The sequence below is a fragment of the Bacillus rossius genome, chromosome 16 (genome assembly GCF_032445375.1).
Source record: "Bacillus rossius redtenbacheri isolate Brsri chromosome 16, Brsri_v3, whole genome shotgun sequence".
Lineage (NCBI taxonomy): Eukaryota > Metazoa > Arthropoda > Insecta > Phasmatodea > Bacillidae > Bacillus > Bacillus rossius.
Genome location: NC_086343.1, coordinates 16992362 through 17010608, shown reverse-complemented (window position 1 = coordinate 17010608; position 18247 = coordinate 16992362). Strand labels below are relative to the sequence as shown.

At 39.1% G+C, this 18247-nt stretch overlaps 1 protein-coding gene across 6 annotated transcripts in view; it reads left to right on the top strand.

Annotated features, from left to right (window-relative positions):
- LOC134539856 (calcium release-activated calcium channel protein 1) overlaps positions 1-18247 on the top strand; it is a 78921-nt gene that overhangs the window by 2921 nt on the left and 57753 nt on the right. For 3 of the 6 annotated variants that reach the window (XM_063382166.1, XM_063382164.1, XM_063382167.1), the window contains exon 2: positions 13606-13695. The gene's annotated coding sequence lies outside the window, so the exon portion shown is untranslated. Of the gene's footprint in view, positions 1-13356; positions 13442-13577; positions 13696-17069; positions 17204-18247 lie in introns of those variants that run through there. The other 3 variants (XM_063382173.1, XM_063382171.1, XM_063382172.1) reach the window with 3 other exon arrangements.

The window sequence follows — 18247 nt, the reverse complement described above, 5'->3', positions numbered from 1 at the left end:
ACAGTATGCATAATGTACTACAGAATCATGGGATTAACTTGGATACGTGATACGGAACTTTTACCAACATCCTTTAAGAACCTCTAGGATAAATGGTCCTTTTAGTAGGTATTCGTAAACGACAAGTAATATAGCAGCAGGTACTTCACATGTGTATAAATAGTTTTTATTCATTTCGACAAATCCCGAACTGTAATCCGTCTCAAGCTTAGTTTGGGGTGCAGAGCAAATGGCGGCCATTGTTGTCACATTGATCATACCCAGCTTGTTAACATTAAATAAAACTAATATTTCGTGTACTATGAATAATTAAAAGTTTTAGTATTTTTTATTTGACTAAATATTGCTTTTTGTAAGACCATAAAATAGTGTATTTTGGCTGTATTATTACCCTGCGTCCTTCCATGCATCTTTGTGACCTTTCAGGCGCATGATCCGCTCCCGTTAGCAGAAATGTGAAGGTAGTCGGTAGTCAAACCAGCTGCCCCACATTTCTCGGTATATTTGTAACTGACCATCATGAAACAACTTTAAATTAAAAATCGTCTTGATATGTTCGCGGAGAATCTGTAAACAAACAAATAACCACCGAAAATTGTATTGTATGTACATCAGATTGTGTAAGTGCCGGAATAATCCATAATATCCTTTCACAGCTAGTTCCTCACTATTAGCGAGGCGGGGTGGTAAGTGCGACGCTCGCTGGTGCTTCTAGCGCGGTATCGCCTCTAAGCGCAAGGCTCTGAACTTGCGCGCAGTATTCTCGTCGTGCGTAAGACAACTATGGAATTTGGAGCTGTAACCATCTAATAATTATACTGAAAACACGTAGTTTAATAATTTTCACTCTCCTGAAAATACCGTATATAAACTAAGTATGGAAACAGAACTACATACCTATCCGCCCTCAGCGCATTACTAAGTTTTTTTTTTCTTTCGTAAACGGACCCCACTCAGATATCTTGAGCAGTTGTCATATAGCGTGATTTCTTCTGAAGATCTGCACACGCTGTTTTGTGCCCAGTAGGTGCTGCATCGGTCACATACGCGTTGTTACTATTTCGTAAACAGCAATTGACAATTATTCTTAATTCTTTGCTACATTTTCATTTGTTGGAAAGGGGGGGGGGGGGTGTTTGAACTCCCGTAGGCCGCAATCCCATTTTTTACCGTCACCAGCTGAGCGATGCAGTGACGAAACTTTTTTGACGTGATAACGTCTTATAGATCGATGAACGCCGGCTGCACGCACGAAAAATTGTCACTTTCCGCCTGTTCCGAGCGTGCGAGAACCGGCCAACCACCGTGCGAGAAAATCTTCTATAATATCAAACAGGTTTAAGGTGTGTTTTTTAACTAATTGTTCGTGATTATATTTAAACAAATTATTTAAATTTGCAGAAAACTGTAAATAATATTTGAAAATTAAAGAAGTATGCAATTTTTCATCAATGTTTTCTTATGACGTTATCACGTAAAATTATCGTCCGTAAACCGACTTTACATACTTTTTTTTTTTTTTCAATTTCGAGGCAACTGAGGACTGGCGCCTGGGTTGGAGGCTACACTGTACTTCCTGCCTGGAGCCACTGAAGCGCGAGAGGCTGGGAAGGCAAGCCCGTTGTTTCCGAGAACAGCAGCTGAGTGTTCCGCCACCACCCGTTGCGCGCGACTTCTTGTTCGCGCTGGCCTAGTTCAACCGCGGCGGATTTACCCGCCCGAGGAACAAGAGCATGTACTGGCATGCCCCGACACACGCGTTTAGGTACCTACTCCACTTTCTCCTCGGCACAGACGGAAGGTTGGCAGTTCTCGCTTTCCTGACCTTACCGATCGCGATTCAGGTTGAGTCAAGATATATGCACATACGTTTAACCCATTTCTAGGGTTTATAAACAATGAAACGACGCAACACTCGACCAATGCAAAAAATCACTGTCTTTAATAAATCTCGCAAGTTCGGAAGACGCCACCAACCCTACCAACGATAGGAAACAATTTTTTTTTCCCGAGCTTATTTTAATAATTCATGTATTATCGTGAAAACATATGAAATTGTCTATCATTTGATTTAACAGTGTTATTTTCTCTGTGTACAGGTATAATTAAAGCAACACGTGGTCTTCTGTGCACATAACGTCTGCATCTTAAAATGTTTGCGGACGGAAACACCAGCCGAAACTCACTAAGTTCAAATTTTGGGCTATGTTTACGTTTCGTTTTTGCTTCTTACGTATTTTATAAACGGATATTTGAAAGTTTCGTTATTGAACTTTTTGCGTCATAAGTTTGTTTTTTTGCGTAGGTTATAAACCCGGCCTAAGAATTGGAACACAAGAGTTTAAAAATGATCTGGTCATGGCGTGCTGTGAAGTAATTTAAGTCACTATCCAACATAACAATCGCCATATTGCGGCACCCAAAACATTGCTTGACCATGACTACGCCTGATGATGGTTTGCAAATATGAATCAGAATCATCGTAGTTGAACGCTGTCACATCCATAAAATGCAGTTCTTTAAGAAACCGTTTACGCTATGCAAACATCACACTTCAGCCAGTGTTTTGGGTGTCCCTAGCAAAAAATTGCACAGGCCATCAGTAAGAACAAAAAAATTGGCTTCGCGCAGTATCCGTGCAATAACGCGTGAATGGCCAGGTCATTGCACTTTCAAGGCTAACAGGTAACAGGGTCCGGTTATTGGGAATTCGGACTGATTTATTTTAGAATTTCGGTAGAGATTATGTAAGAGTTATTATGTTTTTTTTTTTTTTTTGTGCGCCAGATCTCGTAAGTTTAATCAAGCTGGAAGGCTGTTTCATCATAATTTATGTATTTTCATCCGCCCGATAGAAGTCAGAAACTTGGCTGCAAAATATCTTTAACACTGTAGGGCACCGGCGCCGCACCTACGTATTATTTGTTTGTTTTTTTGTTTCGCTTCATATACTACCTCGTAATATATTGCTTATCCGTGAACCTACTAAAAATGTTGGCTTTAACGTGTAAAAAAAGAATATTAGTGAGTGCAGGAATAAAAGTTTTAAATCATTTAAAATTTATTCAATTTGTAATGTAGTATCCAGAAATGTAAAGATAAATTAAGGTATTTGTGTGGAACTATTTCGGGTATATTTGAACAACAACTTACTAGTCACCCGGATACAAGCCTGCAATGCACGCGGTACAGAGCTGACGATATTTGGCAGCAACCAGTGAACATAATCACGTCAGCCATCAGCGATGTGAAAGACTTGAAATCTTTGTGAACCGTTTCTTTATCGGCTGTCTGTATGCGGCTCCATATGAAAAATATTTGCTATGATTGTTAAAACAACTTACTTATAAACAGCGTTTTCTTTGACCGAGATTCGGGCCCGAAACACACATTATCAGCGATGGCTGGTGACGAAGTCAGCGCTTCAGTAGTGCCAACAGCTATTAAATTTTTTAAAAAAGGGGGTTGTCTGTTAAGTCGGTTTACGTACGATAATTTTACGTGATAACGTCATAAGAAAACATTGATGAAAAATTGCATACTTTTTAATTTTCAAATATTATTTACAGTTTTTGCAAATTTAATTTAAATTATTTGTTTAAATATAATCACGAACAATTAGTTTAAAAGCCCGCCTTAACCTGTTTGATATTATAGATTTTCTCGCACGGTGGTTGGCCGGTTCTTGCACGCTCGGCTCAGGTGGAACGTGACGAGTCATGCTTTTTCGTGCGTGCAGCCGGCGTTCTTCTATTTATAAGACGTTATCACGTCAAAAAAAAATGTTCGTTTCAACTCTGATCTATATTTTGTCCACACGTATGCCGTTTCTTCTCTCACCCCGCACTTGTCTGCCTCAAAAGGCGTTTGCTCTATCTAGTATCCGGAGCTCTTGAAGGACGCCTCTTCAGACCAGGAAGTTAAGAAACGTCAGGAGATGGCCGGGGAGGCTCTAGGAAGACTTCGGGAAAGGCTGTCGCGAAACATGACATTAAATAAGTTGGGGATTGGCCTTGGAATATTAAAAATGTATGGCCTCAAAAAACTAAACTTACATCGTTTTTTTTTATATATACAATAAACGTTTAACTCACGAATTTAATATTTATGTTACCATAACTGCACACTAGAATATAAAATTAAAATAAATTTTGGACTCGGGAGGGGTTATCTTCCTACTTATTTCATTGTATGAGTAAAGTAAATAATGACTGTTCTGAGTTATGGCTGTTCCGAGTTATGGATGTCCTGAGTTATGGCTGTTCTGAGTTATGAATTAATATAGGTTATATATTTTTATAGATTATGAATTGTTATAGGACTGTTATGGGTTATGGACTATTTTAGTTTATGGACTGCTATAGGTTATGAACTGCAATAAGTTATGACTGTTCTAAGCTGTGTGGGTATTTCCGGGGACGCACCACAACGCCGAAATACCACAACGCCGAACGTACAATAACGCCGAATGCCAAATTGACTACAACACCGACATCTAGAAAACTGCTGTGTACCACAACGCCGAATTACCACAACGCCGAAATACATTAACGCCGAGAAATGTCATTGCAGGACTGCCACAAAGGTTAGGTTAGGTTAGGCTAGCCTAGGTTAGGTTAGGTTGTGGTATTTCGGCGTTAAGATACATTTAAGAAACACACACAAATTCATTCAGTTGTTTTTCATTTTGCTCCTGTGGCCCCCCCTCCCCGCTGCAACATTTTTCTGCGTTAATGTATTTCGGCGTTGTGGCACACAGCAGTTTTCTAGCTGTCGGCGTTGCGGTCAATTTGGCATTCGGCGTTATCGTACGTTCGGCGTTGTGGTAACGACCCGGTATTCCCCCTCCCAGTAAATCCTTGTGCCAGCTTCCACGGGCTCGTCCGGGCGGGTGTGACCTCGGGAGTGGAGGCCTCTGGCGCGATGCTGAGGGGCCGACCTTGACCCCGTGCCCAGGCCCTGGCGGATCTCACGGACGCCCCTCAGAGAGCGACTTCCCCCCCCCCCCCCTCGTCCTTCACATCATCATCATCATCATCCGGGAAGCCTAAGGTTCACACACCAGTCCATTCCGAGGTCCGATCGGTTCCCAAGTTCGCAGTTCGCTCGTGCAAACTCAGATTATCCTATAGGATAACATTGTTTGCGCGGGAAAGGTGTCGAGATATCGTCTTTCATAGACTTCAGTGACGGATGAATTAGAGAATTGCCAAGCTACTTTGAAAATGCGTTTAAATAGAAGGGGGGGGGGGGCCAATGGCGGATCCAGGATTTTGGTTTGGGAGGGGCTTAACCCAGCTGAGGCTAGGCTTTATCAAGGCAAACACTAAAACAATAGTGGACCCAGATGCTTTTGGAGGAGGCTTGAGCCCCTTAGCCCCCCCTCTGGATCCGCTACTGGGGGGGGGGGGGGGGGGGACGGTCAGTTAGCTTAGCTACATTACAGTACTATAAAAAAAACAAGGGCAATTGATTACGTTACGTTAGCTACAGTATTTTTAATGTAACTGACATTACCAACCATCCACTCTTTTAAATTATATTTTATGTAGATATCCTAACACAACCAACCAACAGTCTCTTTTATAAAGTATCTTAATAAAACGTCCTGAACGTTAAAATAATTTTTAATGTAGCTAACTTAATCTAATCGACTATTCTCTCGATACCAAAAGTTTTTAAAAATTACACCAAACCTAAACATTCGTTAAGGTAAACTAACATTTTGGAATTAACTGTTTAATGAATTTTAACACGATGGTTAGTATTTTAATAAAATTAAAAACCGGGGTTTAGTATTTTTTTAAGTTTTTTTTTTTTAACGGAGACGTTTCATTATATAGTTTAATTTTTCACTCTTCACATCGAAGATTCAATGGTAGTCGTAGCTGCTCCGGCAGTGAATATTAGCGGTGAGTGCGAAAACTTCATGTGATTCGCGTCCAGTTATGTAGTTGGATACGCAATTTGCTTATATTTATCACGCTTGGCATTATTTTTAAGGATTCTACGTTAAATTTCGTGTCCGAGTTTCGTATCATATGTTTCTTTGTAACATGAACATCATGAGAACACATGAGTTTGCTCTTTACTGAGGTCAGATGTTTATACATCACTGACGATTACGGACAGGCTCGCTCACGTTTTTTTTTTTTTTTTTTTATCGAAATGACTTTTTTATCGACTAAAATTTTTAATTTATATTCATTATCCAAGCACCTTTTTCCCGCCTTTTTTTAAAATAGGTTTTTGGGTGTTGCAGTACACTCTTGTAGTAAGTAAAACACGACTTCAGAGCTAGCAAGCAGATATGTAAAATTTTATTAATAAACTTACTCATTGAAATACTGCTTTTGTAAAAAAGGAAGCCAATAATGGCCATACAAGGCAAATTGTAAATATCCTCTGAACATATTTAATACAGCTCAGTATAAATCTGTTAGTCAAAGTTAATACAACCAAAATATACAATAACTGCCCAAAAAATCAAGACAAATCGTGAAAGTAAATTTGTAAAATTGATTAAATTGTACCTGTCGAATATGTACAAGGTAAATACATAGCTATGTGTGGATCAATGTGCTAATCATTTTACGTACCTATTTAAATGTAAAACAGGAATTATTATCATTATTCATTCTTTGTCAAACCTAATGGTATAGTGAATGTGTGTGTTTAAGAGTTGAATTTCATTGACATGTAGGCTAAATTGCAATGCTTTCTGAAGGAATTGTCTTGTTTACAAGACGCCACCTAGACGTGTATGTATAGTCCCTGGGACATTCCAATAAAGTCCAATAGTTTGTTCAAACCACATCAAAGCATGCCGTCTGCTGACGATTGCCAAACTCGTAAAAGATGCCCGCAACTCCTGGACGCTTGCTTGTTTGAAATATCTCCGCGCGTCTGGTTTCACGACTTGGCGGCCTGCTGACTTTCTGTTCAGCTTGTTTGTTTGTTTATTTTTTTTTCCCGTGACCTCAAGCTTCTGACAGCACAAAAGTACGGAAAGCTTCACTCCTCTCTTGGGATCGTTGTCGGATCACAAGCGGGGGGTGTCCTGTTTCTGCGGTTTCTTGGCGGTCGACGAACTTAGCGCGGAGAAGAAAAAATAAGAAAAAACTAACCCGGGATGTTGACTTGGCCCCAAAGATTCAGGAGGAGGCAACGTTCTACTTTAAAGCAGGCATTCTACTAAAAATGTAGCCGAAATAAATGGGTGCGTGGCCGCCACACTTTAAAGAAATTTTCACCTTAAATCTATTTTTTTTTTTTTTTTTTTTTTTTTTACAAATTATTCAAAGATCTTCGTAATTTTTCGTTATCTTCGTAGATCGGCGAGTATTAAGTTAACTTACTTCGAACATATATGCACCAAGAAAACTCTTCATTCAACATTCAAAAATTGATTAATATCACGGCAGACTTTCGAGTGAGACGAGCCAAATATTAAGTGAACAGATTCTTCAACTTTATTATGTACGGGATTCCCTTTGAATGACTAACTAAGCTACGACGATTTATCTTTCCACTAATTCTTGGGGGAGGGAGGAGGAGGAAGTTCAGCATAAATGCTAAGTACTATAGGCTATCATCACAGCGACTGAAAACTGTAACTATTCCATAATGTATGAGTTTCTGTGCCTTGTAAACTAATTTTTCAGTAGTGTAACTAAACAGTGTTAAAGAAATAATAAAGCAATGTGCATTTTTTGCATTGCTCATTGAACACTGTTTTATTTCTATGAATACAGTACGTAAAATAAAATAAAAACATGCGCTTAAACAATGGTTTGAAAAAAATAATACTTTAAATTTTTACGTATAACGTATTCGGATGCAAAAATATATGCATAGTACGTTTATTGCTTGTTTTGCGCCGGGCGAAGTAAGGCCTAGGTTGGGGACGTCAAAATTGCAATCTACCGGAATGGATGGATGGCTGGAAGAGACGTAGGAAGAACAGGTAGACGGGCAGACACAACATGAGGTAGCCACGCGCCATTCGAGCGTCGCAAAGTGATACGGACTCGTTTCCAAGCAGGAAGTGTTGTTATCAGAAGGCGAGGTCAGTGTCCGTCCACGAGCGATGAATGTTTTGAGTGAGGGACCGCGCTCTCTCGCTCTCTCTCTCGCTCTCTCTCTCTCTCGCTCTCTCTCGCTCTCGCTCTCTCTCTCTCTCTCTCTCTCTCTCTTTTTTGCTGACAACCCCGTCGGAACAGAGGGCGTTACGCTACTGCGACGTGCCTTGCAAACAGCAGCAGTGACGCAGGTCGCATCTCACACTGTTGCGTAATCGTCTTCCACCCTGGTGGCTGGCCTTTATGCACGCAGGCATGTTGTGTGCTGGGCTCCGCCGAGTTAAGTGCCCCGCCTACCCGGGCACACATACGGTGCGCAGAGCTTCAGGAAAAACAACGTGATTTCAAAACTACTCAAGATAACCGACTGGGACCTGCTTACGAAAAGCATTTAAAAATTCACTGAGGGCCGAAAAGTACTTTTGATTTCGAATTAAGTTTTTTAACTGTATTTTTAGAAGTTTTAAAATGGCTAAAACCCATTTTTTCAGAGTAAATTTTAGGCGTAAAACAACCAGTAGGTACACATGCTTTAAAGCACTTAAAGGACTTGCATTACACCTGCATCTTCATTTATCCGCGATATAATTTTACGGTCACCGCTCAAATTTCACAGTTATCCTGTGACGACGAGAAGACTGCGCGCCAGTTCAGAGCCTTGTGCTTAGAGGCGACACAGCGCTAGAAGCACCAGCGAGCGTCGCGCTTATCATCCCGCCTCACTAACACACATACACCCCTGACGAGGCGGGCCACTTAATACCCTTTCGACAGTTGCGGAGACGGATCACGTAAAATGGGACTGATCTCCGGGAACATTTCGCCATCGCGTCTGCTGCTTCCACAATGCACGGGAGAGAAAGAAAAAACGTAACAATTGGCTAACAATGAGATTTCATTTCAAAGTTACGAGATATTTATTTAAGAAATATATAATGCTTCGAGATCATAGCAACGGCAAAATTTATGTATGTAATAAAAAATTGACTCCAAAGTAATAAAATGACACTAGATATCAACAATTTTTTTTAAATGTTTTTAGAAAATAAACAAACATGGCTGACACGGTGGCCAGGTACTCGGCTCCCACTGGTCGCACGGTGCAACGTAAACGGAAGAGCTCAGTATTGCCGTGTGCGTGCTGTGGTAGGAACTCTGTTCCGTGAGATCCGTCTCCGTTTACGTGTCTTCGTAGAACGGGCCTGTACACAGCCGGTAGATTCTGGGCGGAGGAACAATCGTGGATGTGGGCACGCCGAATGGAGATGAGTTCTGTTCTCGCGATGAAGTCACGAATTCAGCGTGTAACCCGGTAATAATAGACTTGTTCTCATCTGGAGGGAACGTGGGACAAGGAACGACTCCCCAGCTTTCGTGCAAGAGAGCGTCCCGTATGGTGGTGGTGAACTGATGGAGTATGGGCAGGAACCAGTGTTGGAAAAACATACAGACCTCTGTGTCATCCGCAATGGTATAATTTGAAAGCCAAAAGATGTAGACACTAGACCAGAGTGAGCAAAGAGAAAGACACCACTTCCATGTTGGCGTTAAGTACCGTATTGAATAGTCTCTTTGGGGGTTAGTTGATGTATGTATACATACGTACTAACCTCAGTAAATACGGGAAACAAAACCATCATTTTAAGTATGTTGTAGTAATTACCACACGCTGCATTTTAAAGCCGATAACTAATATATTCGTGTAAATGTTTAATGTCTTTTGTAAAAATACATTTTATAACTACATTTTTAAGTACATTAAAAATACTTTTTTTTTTACATTATAAAGTTTAGTCTAAAACTTAGGCTATATGCTCTTTGGGTGTATCTGGCAAATGAGCATACCGAAACAAGGACAGCGTTTATAGCGGATATCGTTCATATTGGAAAGAGATAGCAAATGTCCATTAAATTGCACATGCAATCTAGGGATAAGGGATCTAAGGATGAGAGACGCTGTAGACCAACAGTTGAGATCATCTCATCGAGTCCATGCTACGCAGATGTGCAGCGGTATTGGCCGTTGGGGAAAGCCATATGCCGCACTAGAGGACTGTTGCTGCAGTGTTCGTACCTGTCTCGTGTGCTGGCCTACTGACGCCATATCGCTTCTCATGTCAGTAACGACACAAAAATAGTTGTGATCTATATAGAAGTAGCTTGGCTTCTGGGTTGTAGCCGTGTCCTTGGCGAATAATTCACCGACGTTTCTGTCGACATTGCAGTCGCCATCATCAGGGAGCAGTTACCCAGTCGGTAGGTAACTGCTCCCCGATGATGGCGACTGCAATGCAATGTCGACCGAAACGTCGGTGAATTATTCGCCAAGGACACGGCTACAACCCAGAAGCCAAGCTACTTCAGACAAAGCTACTTCAGACAATGGCCGTGAAAACCTGCGAACATTATTAATGATCTATATATATTCCTTATATTAAAATGATTTCTATTAGTTAAATAATTGCATATATATAACTATAACATATTAAAAAACAATACGTAATTTATTATAGTCTTATTTAATAAATTAATAACATAATTGTGATATCCATTTTGTACTATTAAATTTGTATTAAATTATAAGTACTAATGTAATCTTATTCTCTTTATAACATTAAATCCTTGTAAAATAAATTATGAATTTCGTTATCAGTAAATGTATTACAGTAAACTTATACTAATGAATATATTTATTTAAATTAAATTTCTAACGTAATACAAATGTTAGCCTCACTTCTTCATAAATGCTCTTTCCTACGTGATCCGCCACTGCCCCTGCCGAATGTTCTTTCCGAGTACCATGCCACTGCCTCGCGCGGGCCAACAGCAAACCGACTAGCTGGCTCACCTGCGGTGGCGCGGGCTCAAAAAAAACCGTTACATGTTTGGCTCGATGCACCTTCTATTCTTGGTTCGCACATTTGTTCGGGTCGCGTCTGCTCGCCCGGAGGATCACGTCGAAAAGGATTTTAAAAAAACCTTCCTCTTGCAACTTTTTTTTTAACATCTCATCTACTTCCGAACGCGAACGTAAGTAATATTTTAAATCTGCTTCTCTTTCTATTTTTCTTGGGTTCGAACATGTATAAAAAAAAGGGGGAACGCGAAGTGTTACGCAGTCCGTTGACTTGTCTCGTAATTATTGTAAAATTATTAGCAAGTTTTGTTTTGGTGGCCGCTATAAGGCGTGCAGAGCCTCCATCTACAAACTGTTCAAGATTTATTTTAAAAAAGTGTCTTAATTATTTTAAAGCACCATTCAACCTGCCTGTACAAGTTTTGTAAATTACCTGGGAACACACATACGGTGTGCAGAACTTCAGGGAAGAAAAAAATACACGACGTGATTCGGAAACTGCTCAAGATAATCCGAGTGGTGTCTGTTTACGAATGGCATTTACGAATACGCTGAGGGCAGATGGATAGTATCATTGAATATGTATATACATATTCAATATTTGTATATACATATTCAATATATGTATAATGTATGTACATATTCAATGGTAGTATGTACTGTTTTCGTATTTAGTTTTTAAACCGTGTTTTTAGGTGAGTGAAAAATAAAGCTAAAACGCGTGGTTTCAGAATAATTTTTAGACATGAAACGCCCGGTAAAGATTCTTGAAAGCACCCAATGTCCTCGCAGTACACATTTATCACCATTTATCCGCCATCTAGTGTTATGATTAATGGCTGAATTCTAATAGTTGTCCCTTGCACGACGAGAAGACTGCGCGCCAGTTCAGAGCCTCGCGCTGTAGAAGCACCAGCGAGCCTCGCATTTATCATCCCACCTCATTAACATTGATACACCCCTGACTGGGCGAGTCAAGATAACGATATCCTTGTGACTGAAATAAATTCTCAATGATTGCTTTCAGCATGCTTAACCACAATACCGTGTGCTTGTTGGGGTAGGGGCGCTGTCACAACTTAGAAACACACAACTTCGAAACACACAACTTAGAACAGGCATAACTTAGAATATTATATCTTGTGTGTTTCTAAGTCGCGTGTTTCTAAGTTACGTGTTTGTAAGTTGTGATAGTTCTAAGTTATGACTTTCTACGTTACGACGTTTCTAAGATGTGTGGTTCTGCGTTGCGTGTTTCTAAGTTATGACAGTTCTAAGTTGCGTGTTTCTACGTTGTGATAGTTCTAAGTTATGACTGTCTACGTTACGACGTTTCTCAGTTGTGTGGTTCTGCGTTGCGTGTTTTTACGTTACGTGTTTTTAAGTTATGACAGTTCTAAGTTGTGAGAGTTCTAAGTTATGACTTTCTAAGTTACGACGTTTCTAATTTGTTTGATTCAGCGTTTTGTGTTTCTAAGATACGTGATTCTAAGTTATGATCGTTCTAACATATTACAGTTCTAAGTTACGTGGATTTTTTCGAGGTTTCTAATTTATGACTTTTCTAAGTTATGTGTGGTTCCCGTTAGGAGAACCAGTTTGTAACTTACTGCTCACTACCGTAATGGTGGCCTGCCGCGCGCGCGATGCCAAAGAACACTGCTGACACGTGCACCAACACAACTCTAATGGGTTTTCATAGCAGTGCGTGCGCACACATTTCTACCTAATATATATGAACATGAATAAATAAATAAATAAATATATATATATATATATATATATATATATATATTTCTGAGTTTGTAATAAAATATTTGTTCATCCAGCCATGGTTTCACAGGTATTTTTCTTGTGTATTTCCATAAAAATAATGTAAAAAAAACTTATTTTAAACAATATGTAATTATGGACAGTAAGTCATTTATTACAAAAATTACTAACGAATTTAAAATAAGCTGTATAAACAGTCGTAATGTTCATTAAAGATAATGTATACTTCAGAGACTTATTCCTACAACTCGATTAAGTAATAAAAGGCAGGAAATACATTTGTTAACAGAAAAGTATGCAATAAAAAAGTTTAAATTTTACCAACTAAAATTTATTTATTAAAAAAATCAATATTGCTAATATAATACATCATAACGTGCAAAAAATAACTTTTAAAAGATTTCACAAACAAATTTGGCAGAGAAAGAAAACACACACGAGTAATGATACCAATGAACCATTGCAACCATCATCGTAAAACCAAAAATCCCGTCGCTCGTCCGCGAATTTTTTTTTTCCGCTCTGACGTCACAAATGTGTCTGAACGTGATGTTATTCGCTTGGCTTCCATCTCGCTATTGTGATTCCAGCGTTACTTCACGGGTGGTATTTAACGACGCATGAATGGAAGAAAGTTCACGGTCGGGAAGTTGAGAGATACGCAGAAACTCACCACATGGAATGCCTCTGCAAGGAAATGCTGGTTCAGATGTTTCGACACTTCCAAAAAGTTCGTTGGAAAAAAAAAAAAAAAAAAATGGATTATGTCTCGCTTAGCAGCGTCGCCAGTATGTCACGCGCCATTGTGTCGTGATTTTTTTTTTTTTACGTGTAGATTCTGTGAATTCAGTGGGAATGACTTTGGAGGGATTTTAAAGCTGCAACTGCTTCCAGGAGCGACGGTTGGCCGACCCGCCGATGCGCGCGTCCCCTGCTGAAGGAATTACCGCGAAGGATTTCGTCTGGAAAATAAAACTATAATAGGTGAGTGCCAACTTTGAATTAATTTAATACCTAAGTAGTTTAGTAAATTTCAGTGTGTGCTTGTCGTAGTGAAACACCCGTTTAAGTAAGGTTAAGTCTAGGCGATGACATCTGCGGAGCGTAACGAAAATGTATCGCTCTGAGGCAACGAGAAAGTGCAACAATGAGGAGTGATGCGTTCGACGGCATGTTTTCAATCTAAGTTTGCTTGCATATTTGTCTGCTTTTGTTTTCCAAAATTCTTGAAACCTGATCTTTTTTCAGTGTTTTGGAAAAACCAAATTCTTTTTTTTATTATTATTGATTTATGAAAGATATCCTAATAATTAAGAAGAGTTTTAAGACAAAGGCTACACATGAACTGCTGATTCAGAATTTTATATCACGCGATTACTTGTTATTAATGAATCATAAATAGAACTCTTAAGTTTATAAATATATTACACACCTTTATTAATTTAACAAACCTTTCATAAACAATCGATGATAGTTGTACTGTGAATTAATTTAAAACCGTGAGCAATACACGAAATCAAAGAAGCAAAATAATTTAGCATAGGTACTACTTCTTAAGGAAAGCTAATGCATTTTTGCCTAGAGTGTAAATCCATTTTATACACACATTAAATTAATAAAACCTGTAATAAAACGACTATATTAATTCTATGAATTAATTAAAAATCGTGAACAAAACCCGTTGGGAAAAAAATTTAGAATAGGTACTACTACTCAATGAAAGCTTATGCATGTTTGCTTAGAGTGTTTTTTTTACTACAGAAAAAATTCATGAACACCTTGTAAATGCCTATTTACTTTGCTAAATTTTAGTTATATTTTGTCTGACGATGAGTCATTTCAAAAAGATTTTATGATTTTACGATTTTCAGTTTCTAACATAGCTTGAGGTTTTCCGCCGCTGGGTAAGAAGACGAGCCGGCCCCACTTAGTACGTCCCACGTGATAACAGCTGGCAACAAAAGTCGATTTAAAAGTAGCAGCATTGGCTGCAGCGCACGCAAGGGTGACCTTGAAGGCTTTAGAAGATCTGGATTGGACTTTGTCGGTCCCTCATCGCCCAATTCGGTGCATGTACATGGCGAGTCTGAATTCGACTGATAAAACTTGCGGCTAGCAGGTTCATCATGTCAAAATAAGTTGACAACATAAAACACGACTTATGGTCTAAAGTGCCTCCCAAGTTGGTACTCGTCTTTGAAGTTGGAGCAGAACATTGAATATAAAGTTCTACAACCACCGCGAATTTTGGTGCTGCAGCAAAATTATCTTCATTCAGTTCTATATATTCCAGTCGCTCGGTGATTTCTCTTAAATAATTTATTTATTATTTACAATATAAATGTTGTTCAGAACCCAACTTCAAAGACTTAATGCCAGTATTGGAAATCACTTTAGAGTTTTAGACCATCAATTTTATAGATGTTTTCAACTTATTTTGTCGTTATGAACCTGCAGCCAAAGTTTGTCGAATTAAACTCACGCTGTATATATATTTTTATTGTCATCACTATCATCATTGTCATCTTAGTTTGCAGTACAGAGTAAATGGTCCAATATTGCCAAATTTATACTACCCGGCTGGTTAACATTAAAAATAGTTACTTATAAGTTTTAACATATATATTTTTTATATTTACTATTTGTTGATATTCTAAGATCATAAAATAGTGTAGTCATTTAGAAAGAAAAAATTCAATGTTAAAAACCCATTATTATTTTACTGTATAAATAATTTCTAACAATCGGCAACTACTAATAAAAATGCATTCCGTTTAATTATTTTGTATGGTCAAATAGTGCCAATTTTTTAAATATTAAATTATATAGAAAAGTTGTTGAAACAAATATGACGTCTTTTAGCTGTATCCTTACAAGTAAAGATGTAATATCAGATGATACTCTTAATAAAATACAAAAATAAAAAGGTGTTTTAAATATTCTCTTTAAAAAATCAATGTTTCCGTTACTTAAAAAATTCATTACTTTAAAAAGATTAAAAAATTAAAAAATTAAAAAAATTCATTACTTTATAAATATGTGTTTAAAACGTTTGTACCCAGTGGTGCATATCTGGCAACAGAGATCACCGAAACTATGACAACGCTGCAGATATCGTGCATTGGAAAGAGATAATAAATTGCCATTTAAATGCACACTACAATTTGAAGATGAGAGACGCTATATTATTTAACACGTTTCCCCGTAAATCTGTTCGATAAGCTCTCTTGCATTTTCTGATGGGTAGTCAATTTTCTCACCATATATTTAATAAATGATATTTTCGAGCTGCAAGATTCCACGCGAGTGTTTACAAGCATGTGGTGTGAAACAGGAAGCCGAGTTTATAAACTTCGCAGAAAACGTATGAGCGTAAACACGCAACAAGCAAGGAAACTACAGTTAAAAAGTTCGCGGTTCGCAAGACATCGCCCATCCTAAAACTTACAACGTAAAATCGTAGAATAAATTTTCTTCAAGTGGTTTCCTTTTTTTTTTTTAACGAATGCTTTTCATGAAAATATGTGAAATTCTTAACTTGCTTTAAAACCCTAATTTGCTTTCATTGTGCTATAGTTAAATAGGTGAAAAAGTGATGTATTTAATAAAAATAATATTGTAGCAGTCAGTGGACATAGCCTATATCTTTTGAAGTTTTAAGAACACTCCACTTTAAATATTGAAAGTTGGCCGTTGCTCGTGTAATTTATAAATGGGTATTTAGGAACTGTGATATTTAACTTTTGCGTATTACGTTCCTTGCGTACATAGTTTATAAATCGCGTTTATATATACTGTAAATTAATACAGCGATAAGGCATTTTTTGTGACAAATTTTAAGATAAGAATCACAGGCTTTCGCGGCCAATTTTCTGAGGTTGGCTTGCGCCGAAGGTGACATTACGGTCGACAATGCATTTGTCATCTTCAGGATAGGAGTCTCCACTCAAAAACTGAAGATGGCGACTGCAATGTCGACCGAAACTTCGGTGAACCATTAGCCTTCGACGTGGCTAGAACAAACCAAGCAACCTCCTTTGCACAAGTTTTATCTACAAAATTTTACTAGCGAGTTGTAAAGATTTATTGCACGTTCAAAGTTATGAACACTTGCCTAAGATTTTGCCATTGGCCGTTGGCGCGTATTTAAGAATACTTATTCCAGCTGTTCTGCACCAAGTTTCTAAATCTGGAGGAACATGATGAAATTTCTGGCATGAAGAAACGATGGCAGTGAAACTTTCGGCGCGCTACGGTCGTATCGTCACGGAAAACTGACTGCTCGCGAGGCTAAAAAAGTGTTGCAATTTCCCCGTGATTCTTTCTTTTTTTTATTTTCCCCCTCTCTCGCGGTGCAGGATTCAGCTCAGGGGTGCAACAGAAGACGGCAGAGGTATTGTTCCGGTCATGTGCCTGCAGATACCGCTCCCAACTCTTCTTGCGCAATCGCCGGTTCTTTGTCCTCCTCGTGGACTCTACGTGGAGCGACGTGGTGAGTAGCAATCACGTCTCTAATTGGCTAGTACTCTAAATTACTACCAGCGATACCCATTCCCAGGGGCAGCCGTAGACGTAGCGAGGTCCTGTGCCATATCCTTTTGTGGGACTCAAATATTTTGAGGTGATGCGCCTAATTTTTTTGGGAAGGGGGGCAGCATGTGTTATGGAATAGACCCCCAGAGAAAAGGGAGGAGGTCGACAAATAACCTCTTAAAAACAACTTGTTAACCTGGAACCTAAATTCTGACAAATGGTTTACGTGTAACTAGGATTTTTTTTTTTTTTTTTTTTTTTTCCTAACCTAACTAAAACTAAGTGTATTTTGGAGGGGTCCGGGTTAGGGAGGGACCTAGGTGCGTCTCAGGCCGAAGCCTATACGCCTAGTCATGCTGGGATTAGCCATGCAAGGAGAGGGTCGCATGCATCATGTGCTAGGAGGGGATTGGCCAGCCATGGCAGCGATTGGCGCCATGACTAACTCCCCTCACTCTTAAATCTAGACTATAACTAGAGATAGGTTGGGCCCAGGTAAAACCTGCATAGACACAGGGAAAACCCTGGGCACATTCATGCGGGATGCAAATTGGCATGCATTACGTGTAGGAGTTTACAGGAGACAGAGGATGGTCTGGATGAAGTGTTGGACAGAGTAGAAAAGAGTCTACCATGCGGGGGTTGGGAACTTGGACTCGTAGTCCGCTTTGCTTTTTATCCAGGACTGGATTTAGTGACCAGGGACGCAAGCGCCCCTGGTGGTGAGTGGTTGCACTGACCACTCACTCCGCCGCCAGTCAGCACCGTGTAACTAGGGATGCCGTGAACAGCTCCGAAGCTAACCGAAGTTCGCTTCTCGCTCGTGCAACTTCGGCAGGACCTATCATATGGTTAGAGGTTAGCTACATTAAAAAAAAAAAAAAAAAAATGTGAAATCGTGTGAACTGTTGGATAGGATAGACTAGCTACATTACAAATAATATAGAATAATAGAGCAATTGACGTTACTTACATTATTTTAATTTGTAGTTACCAACCACAG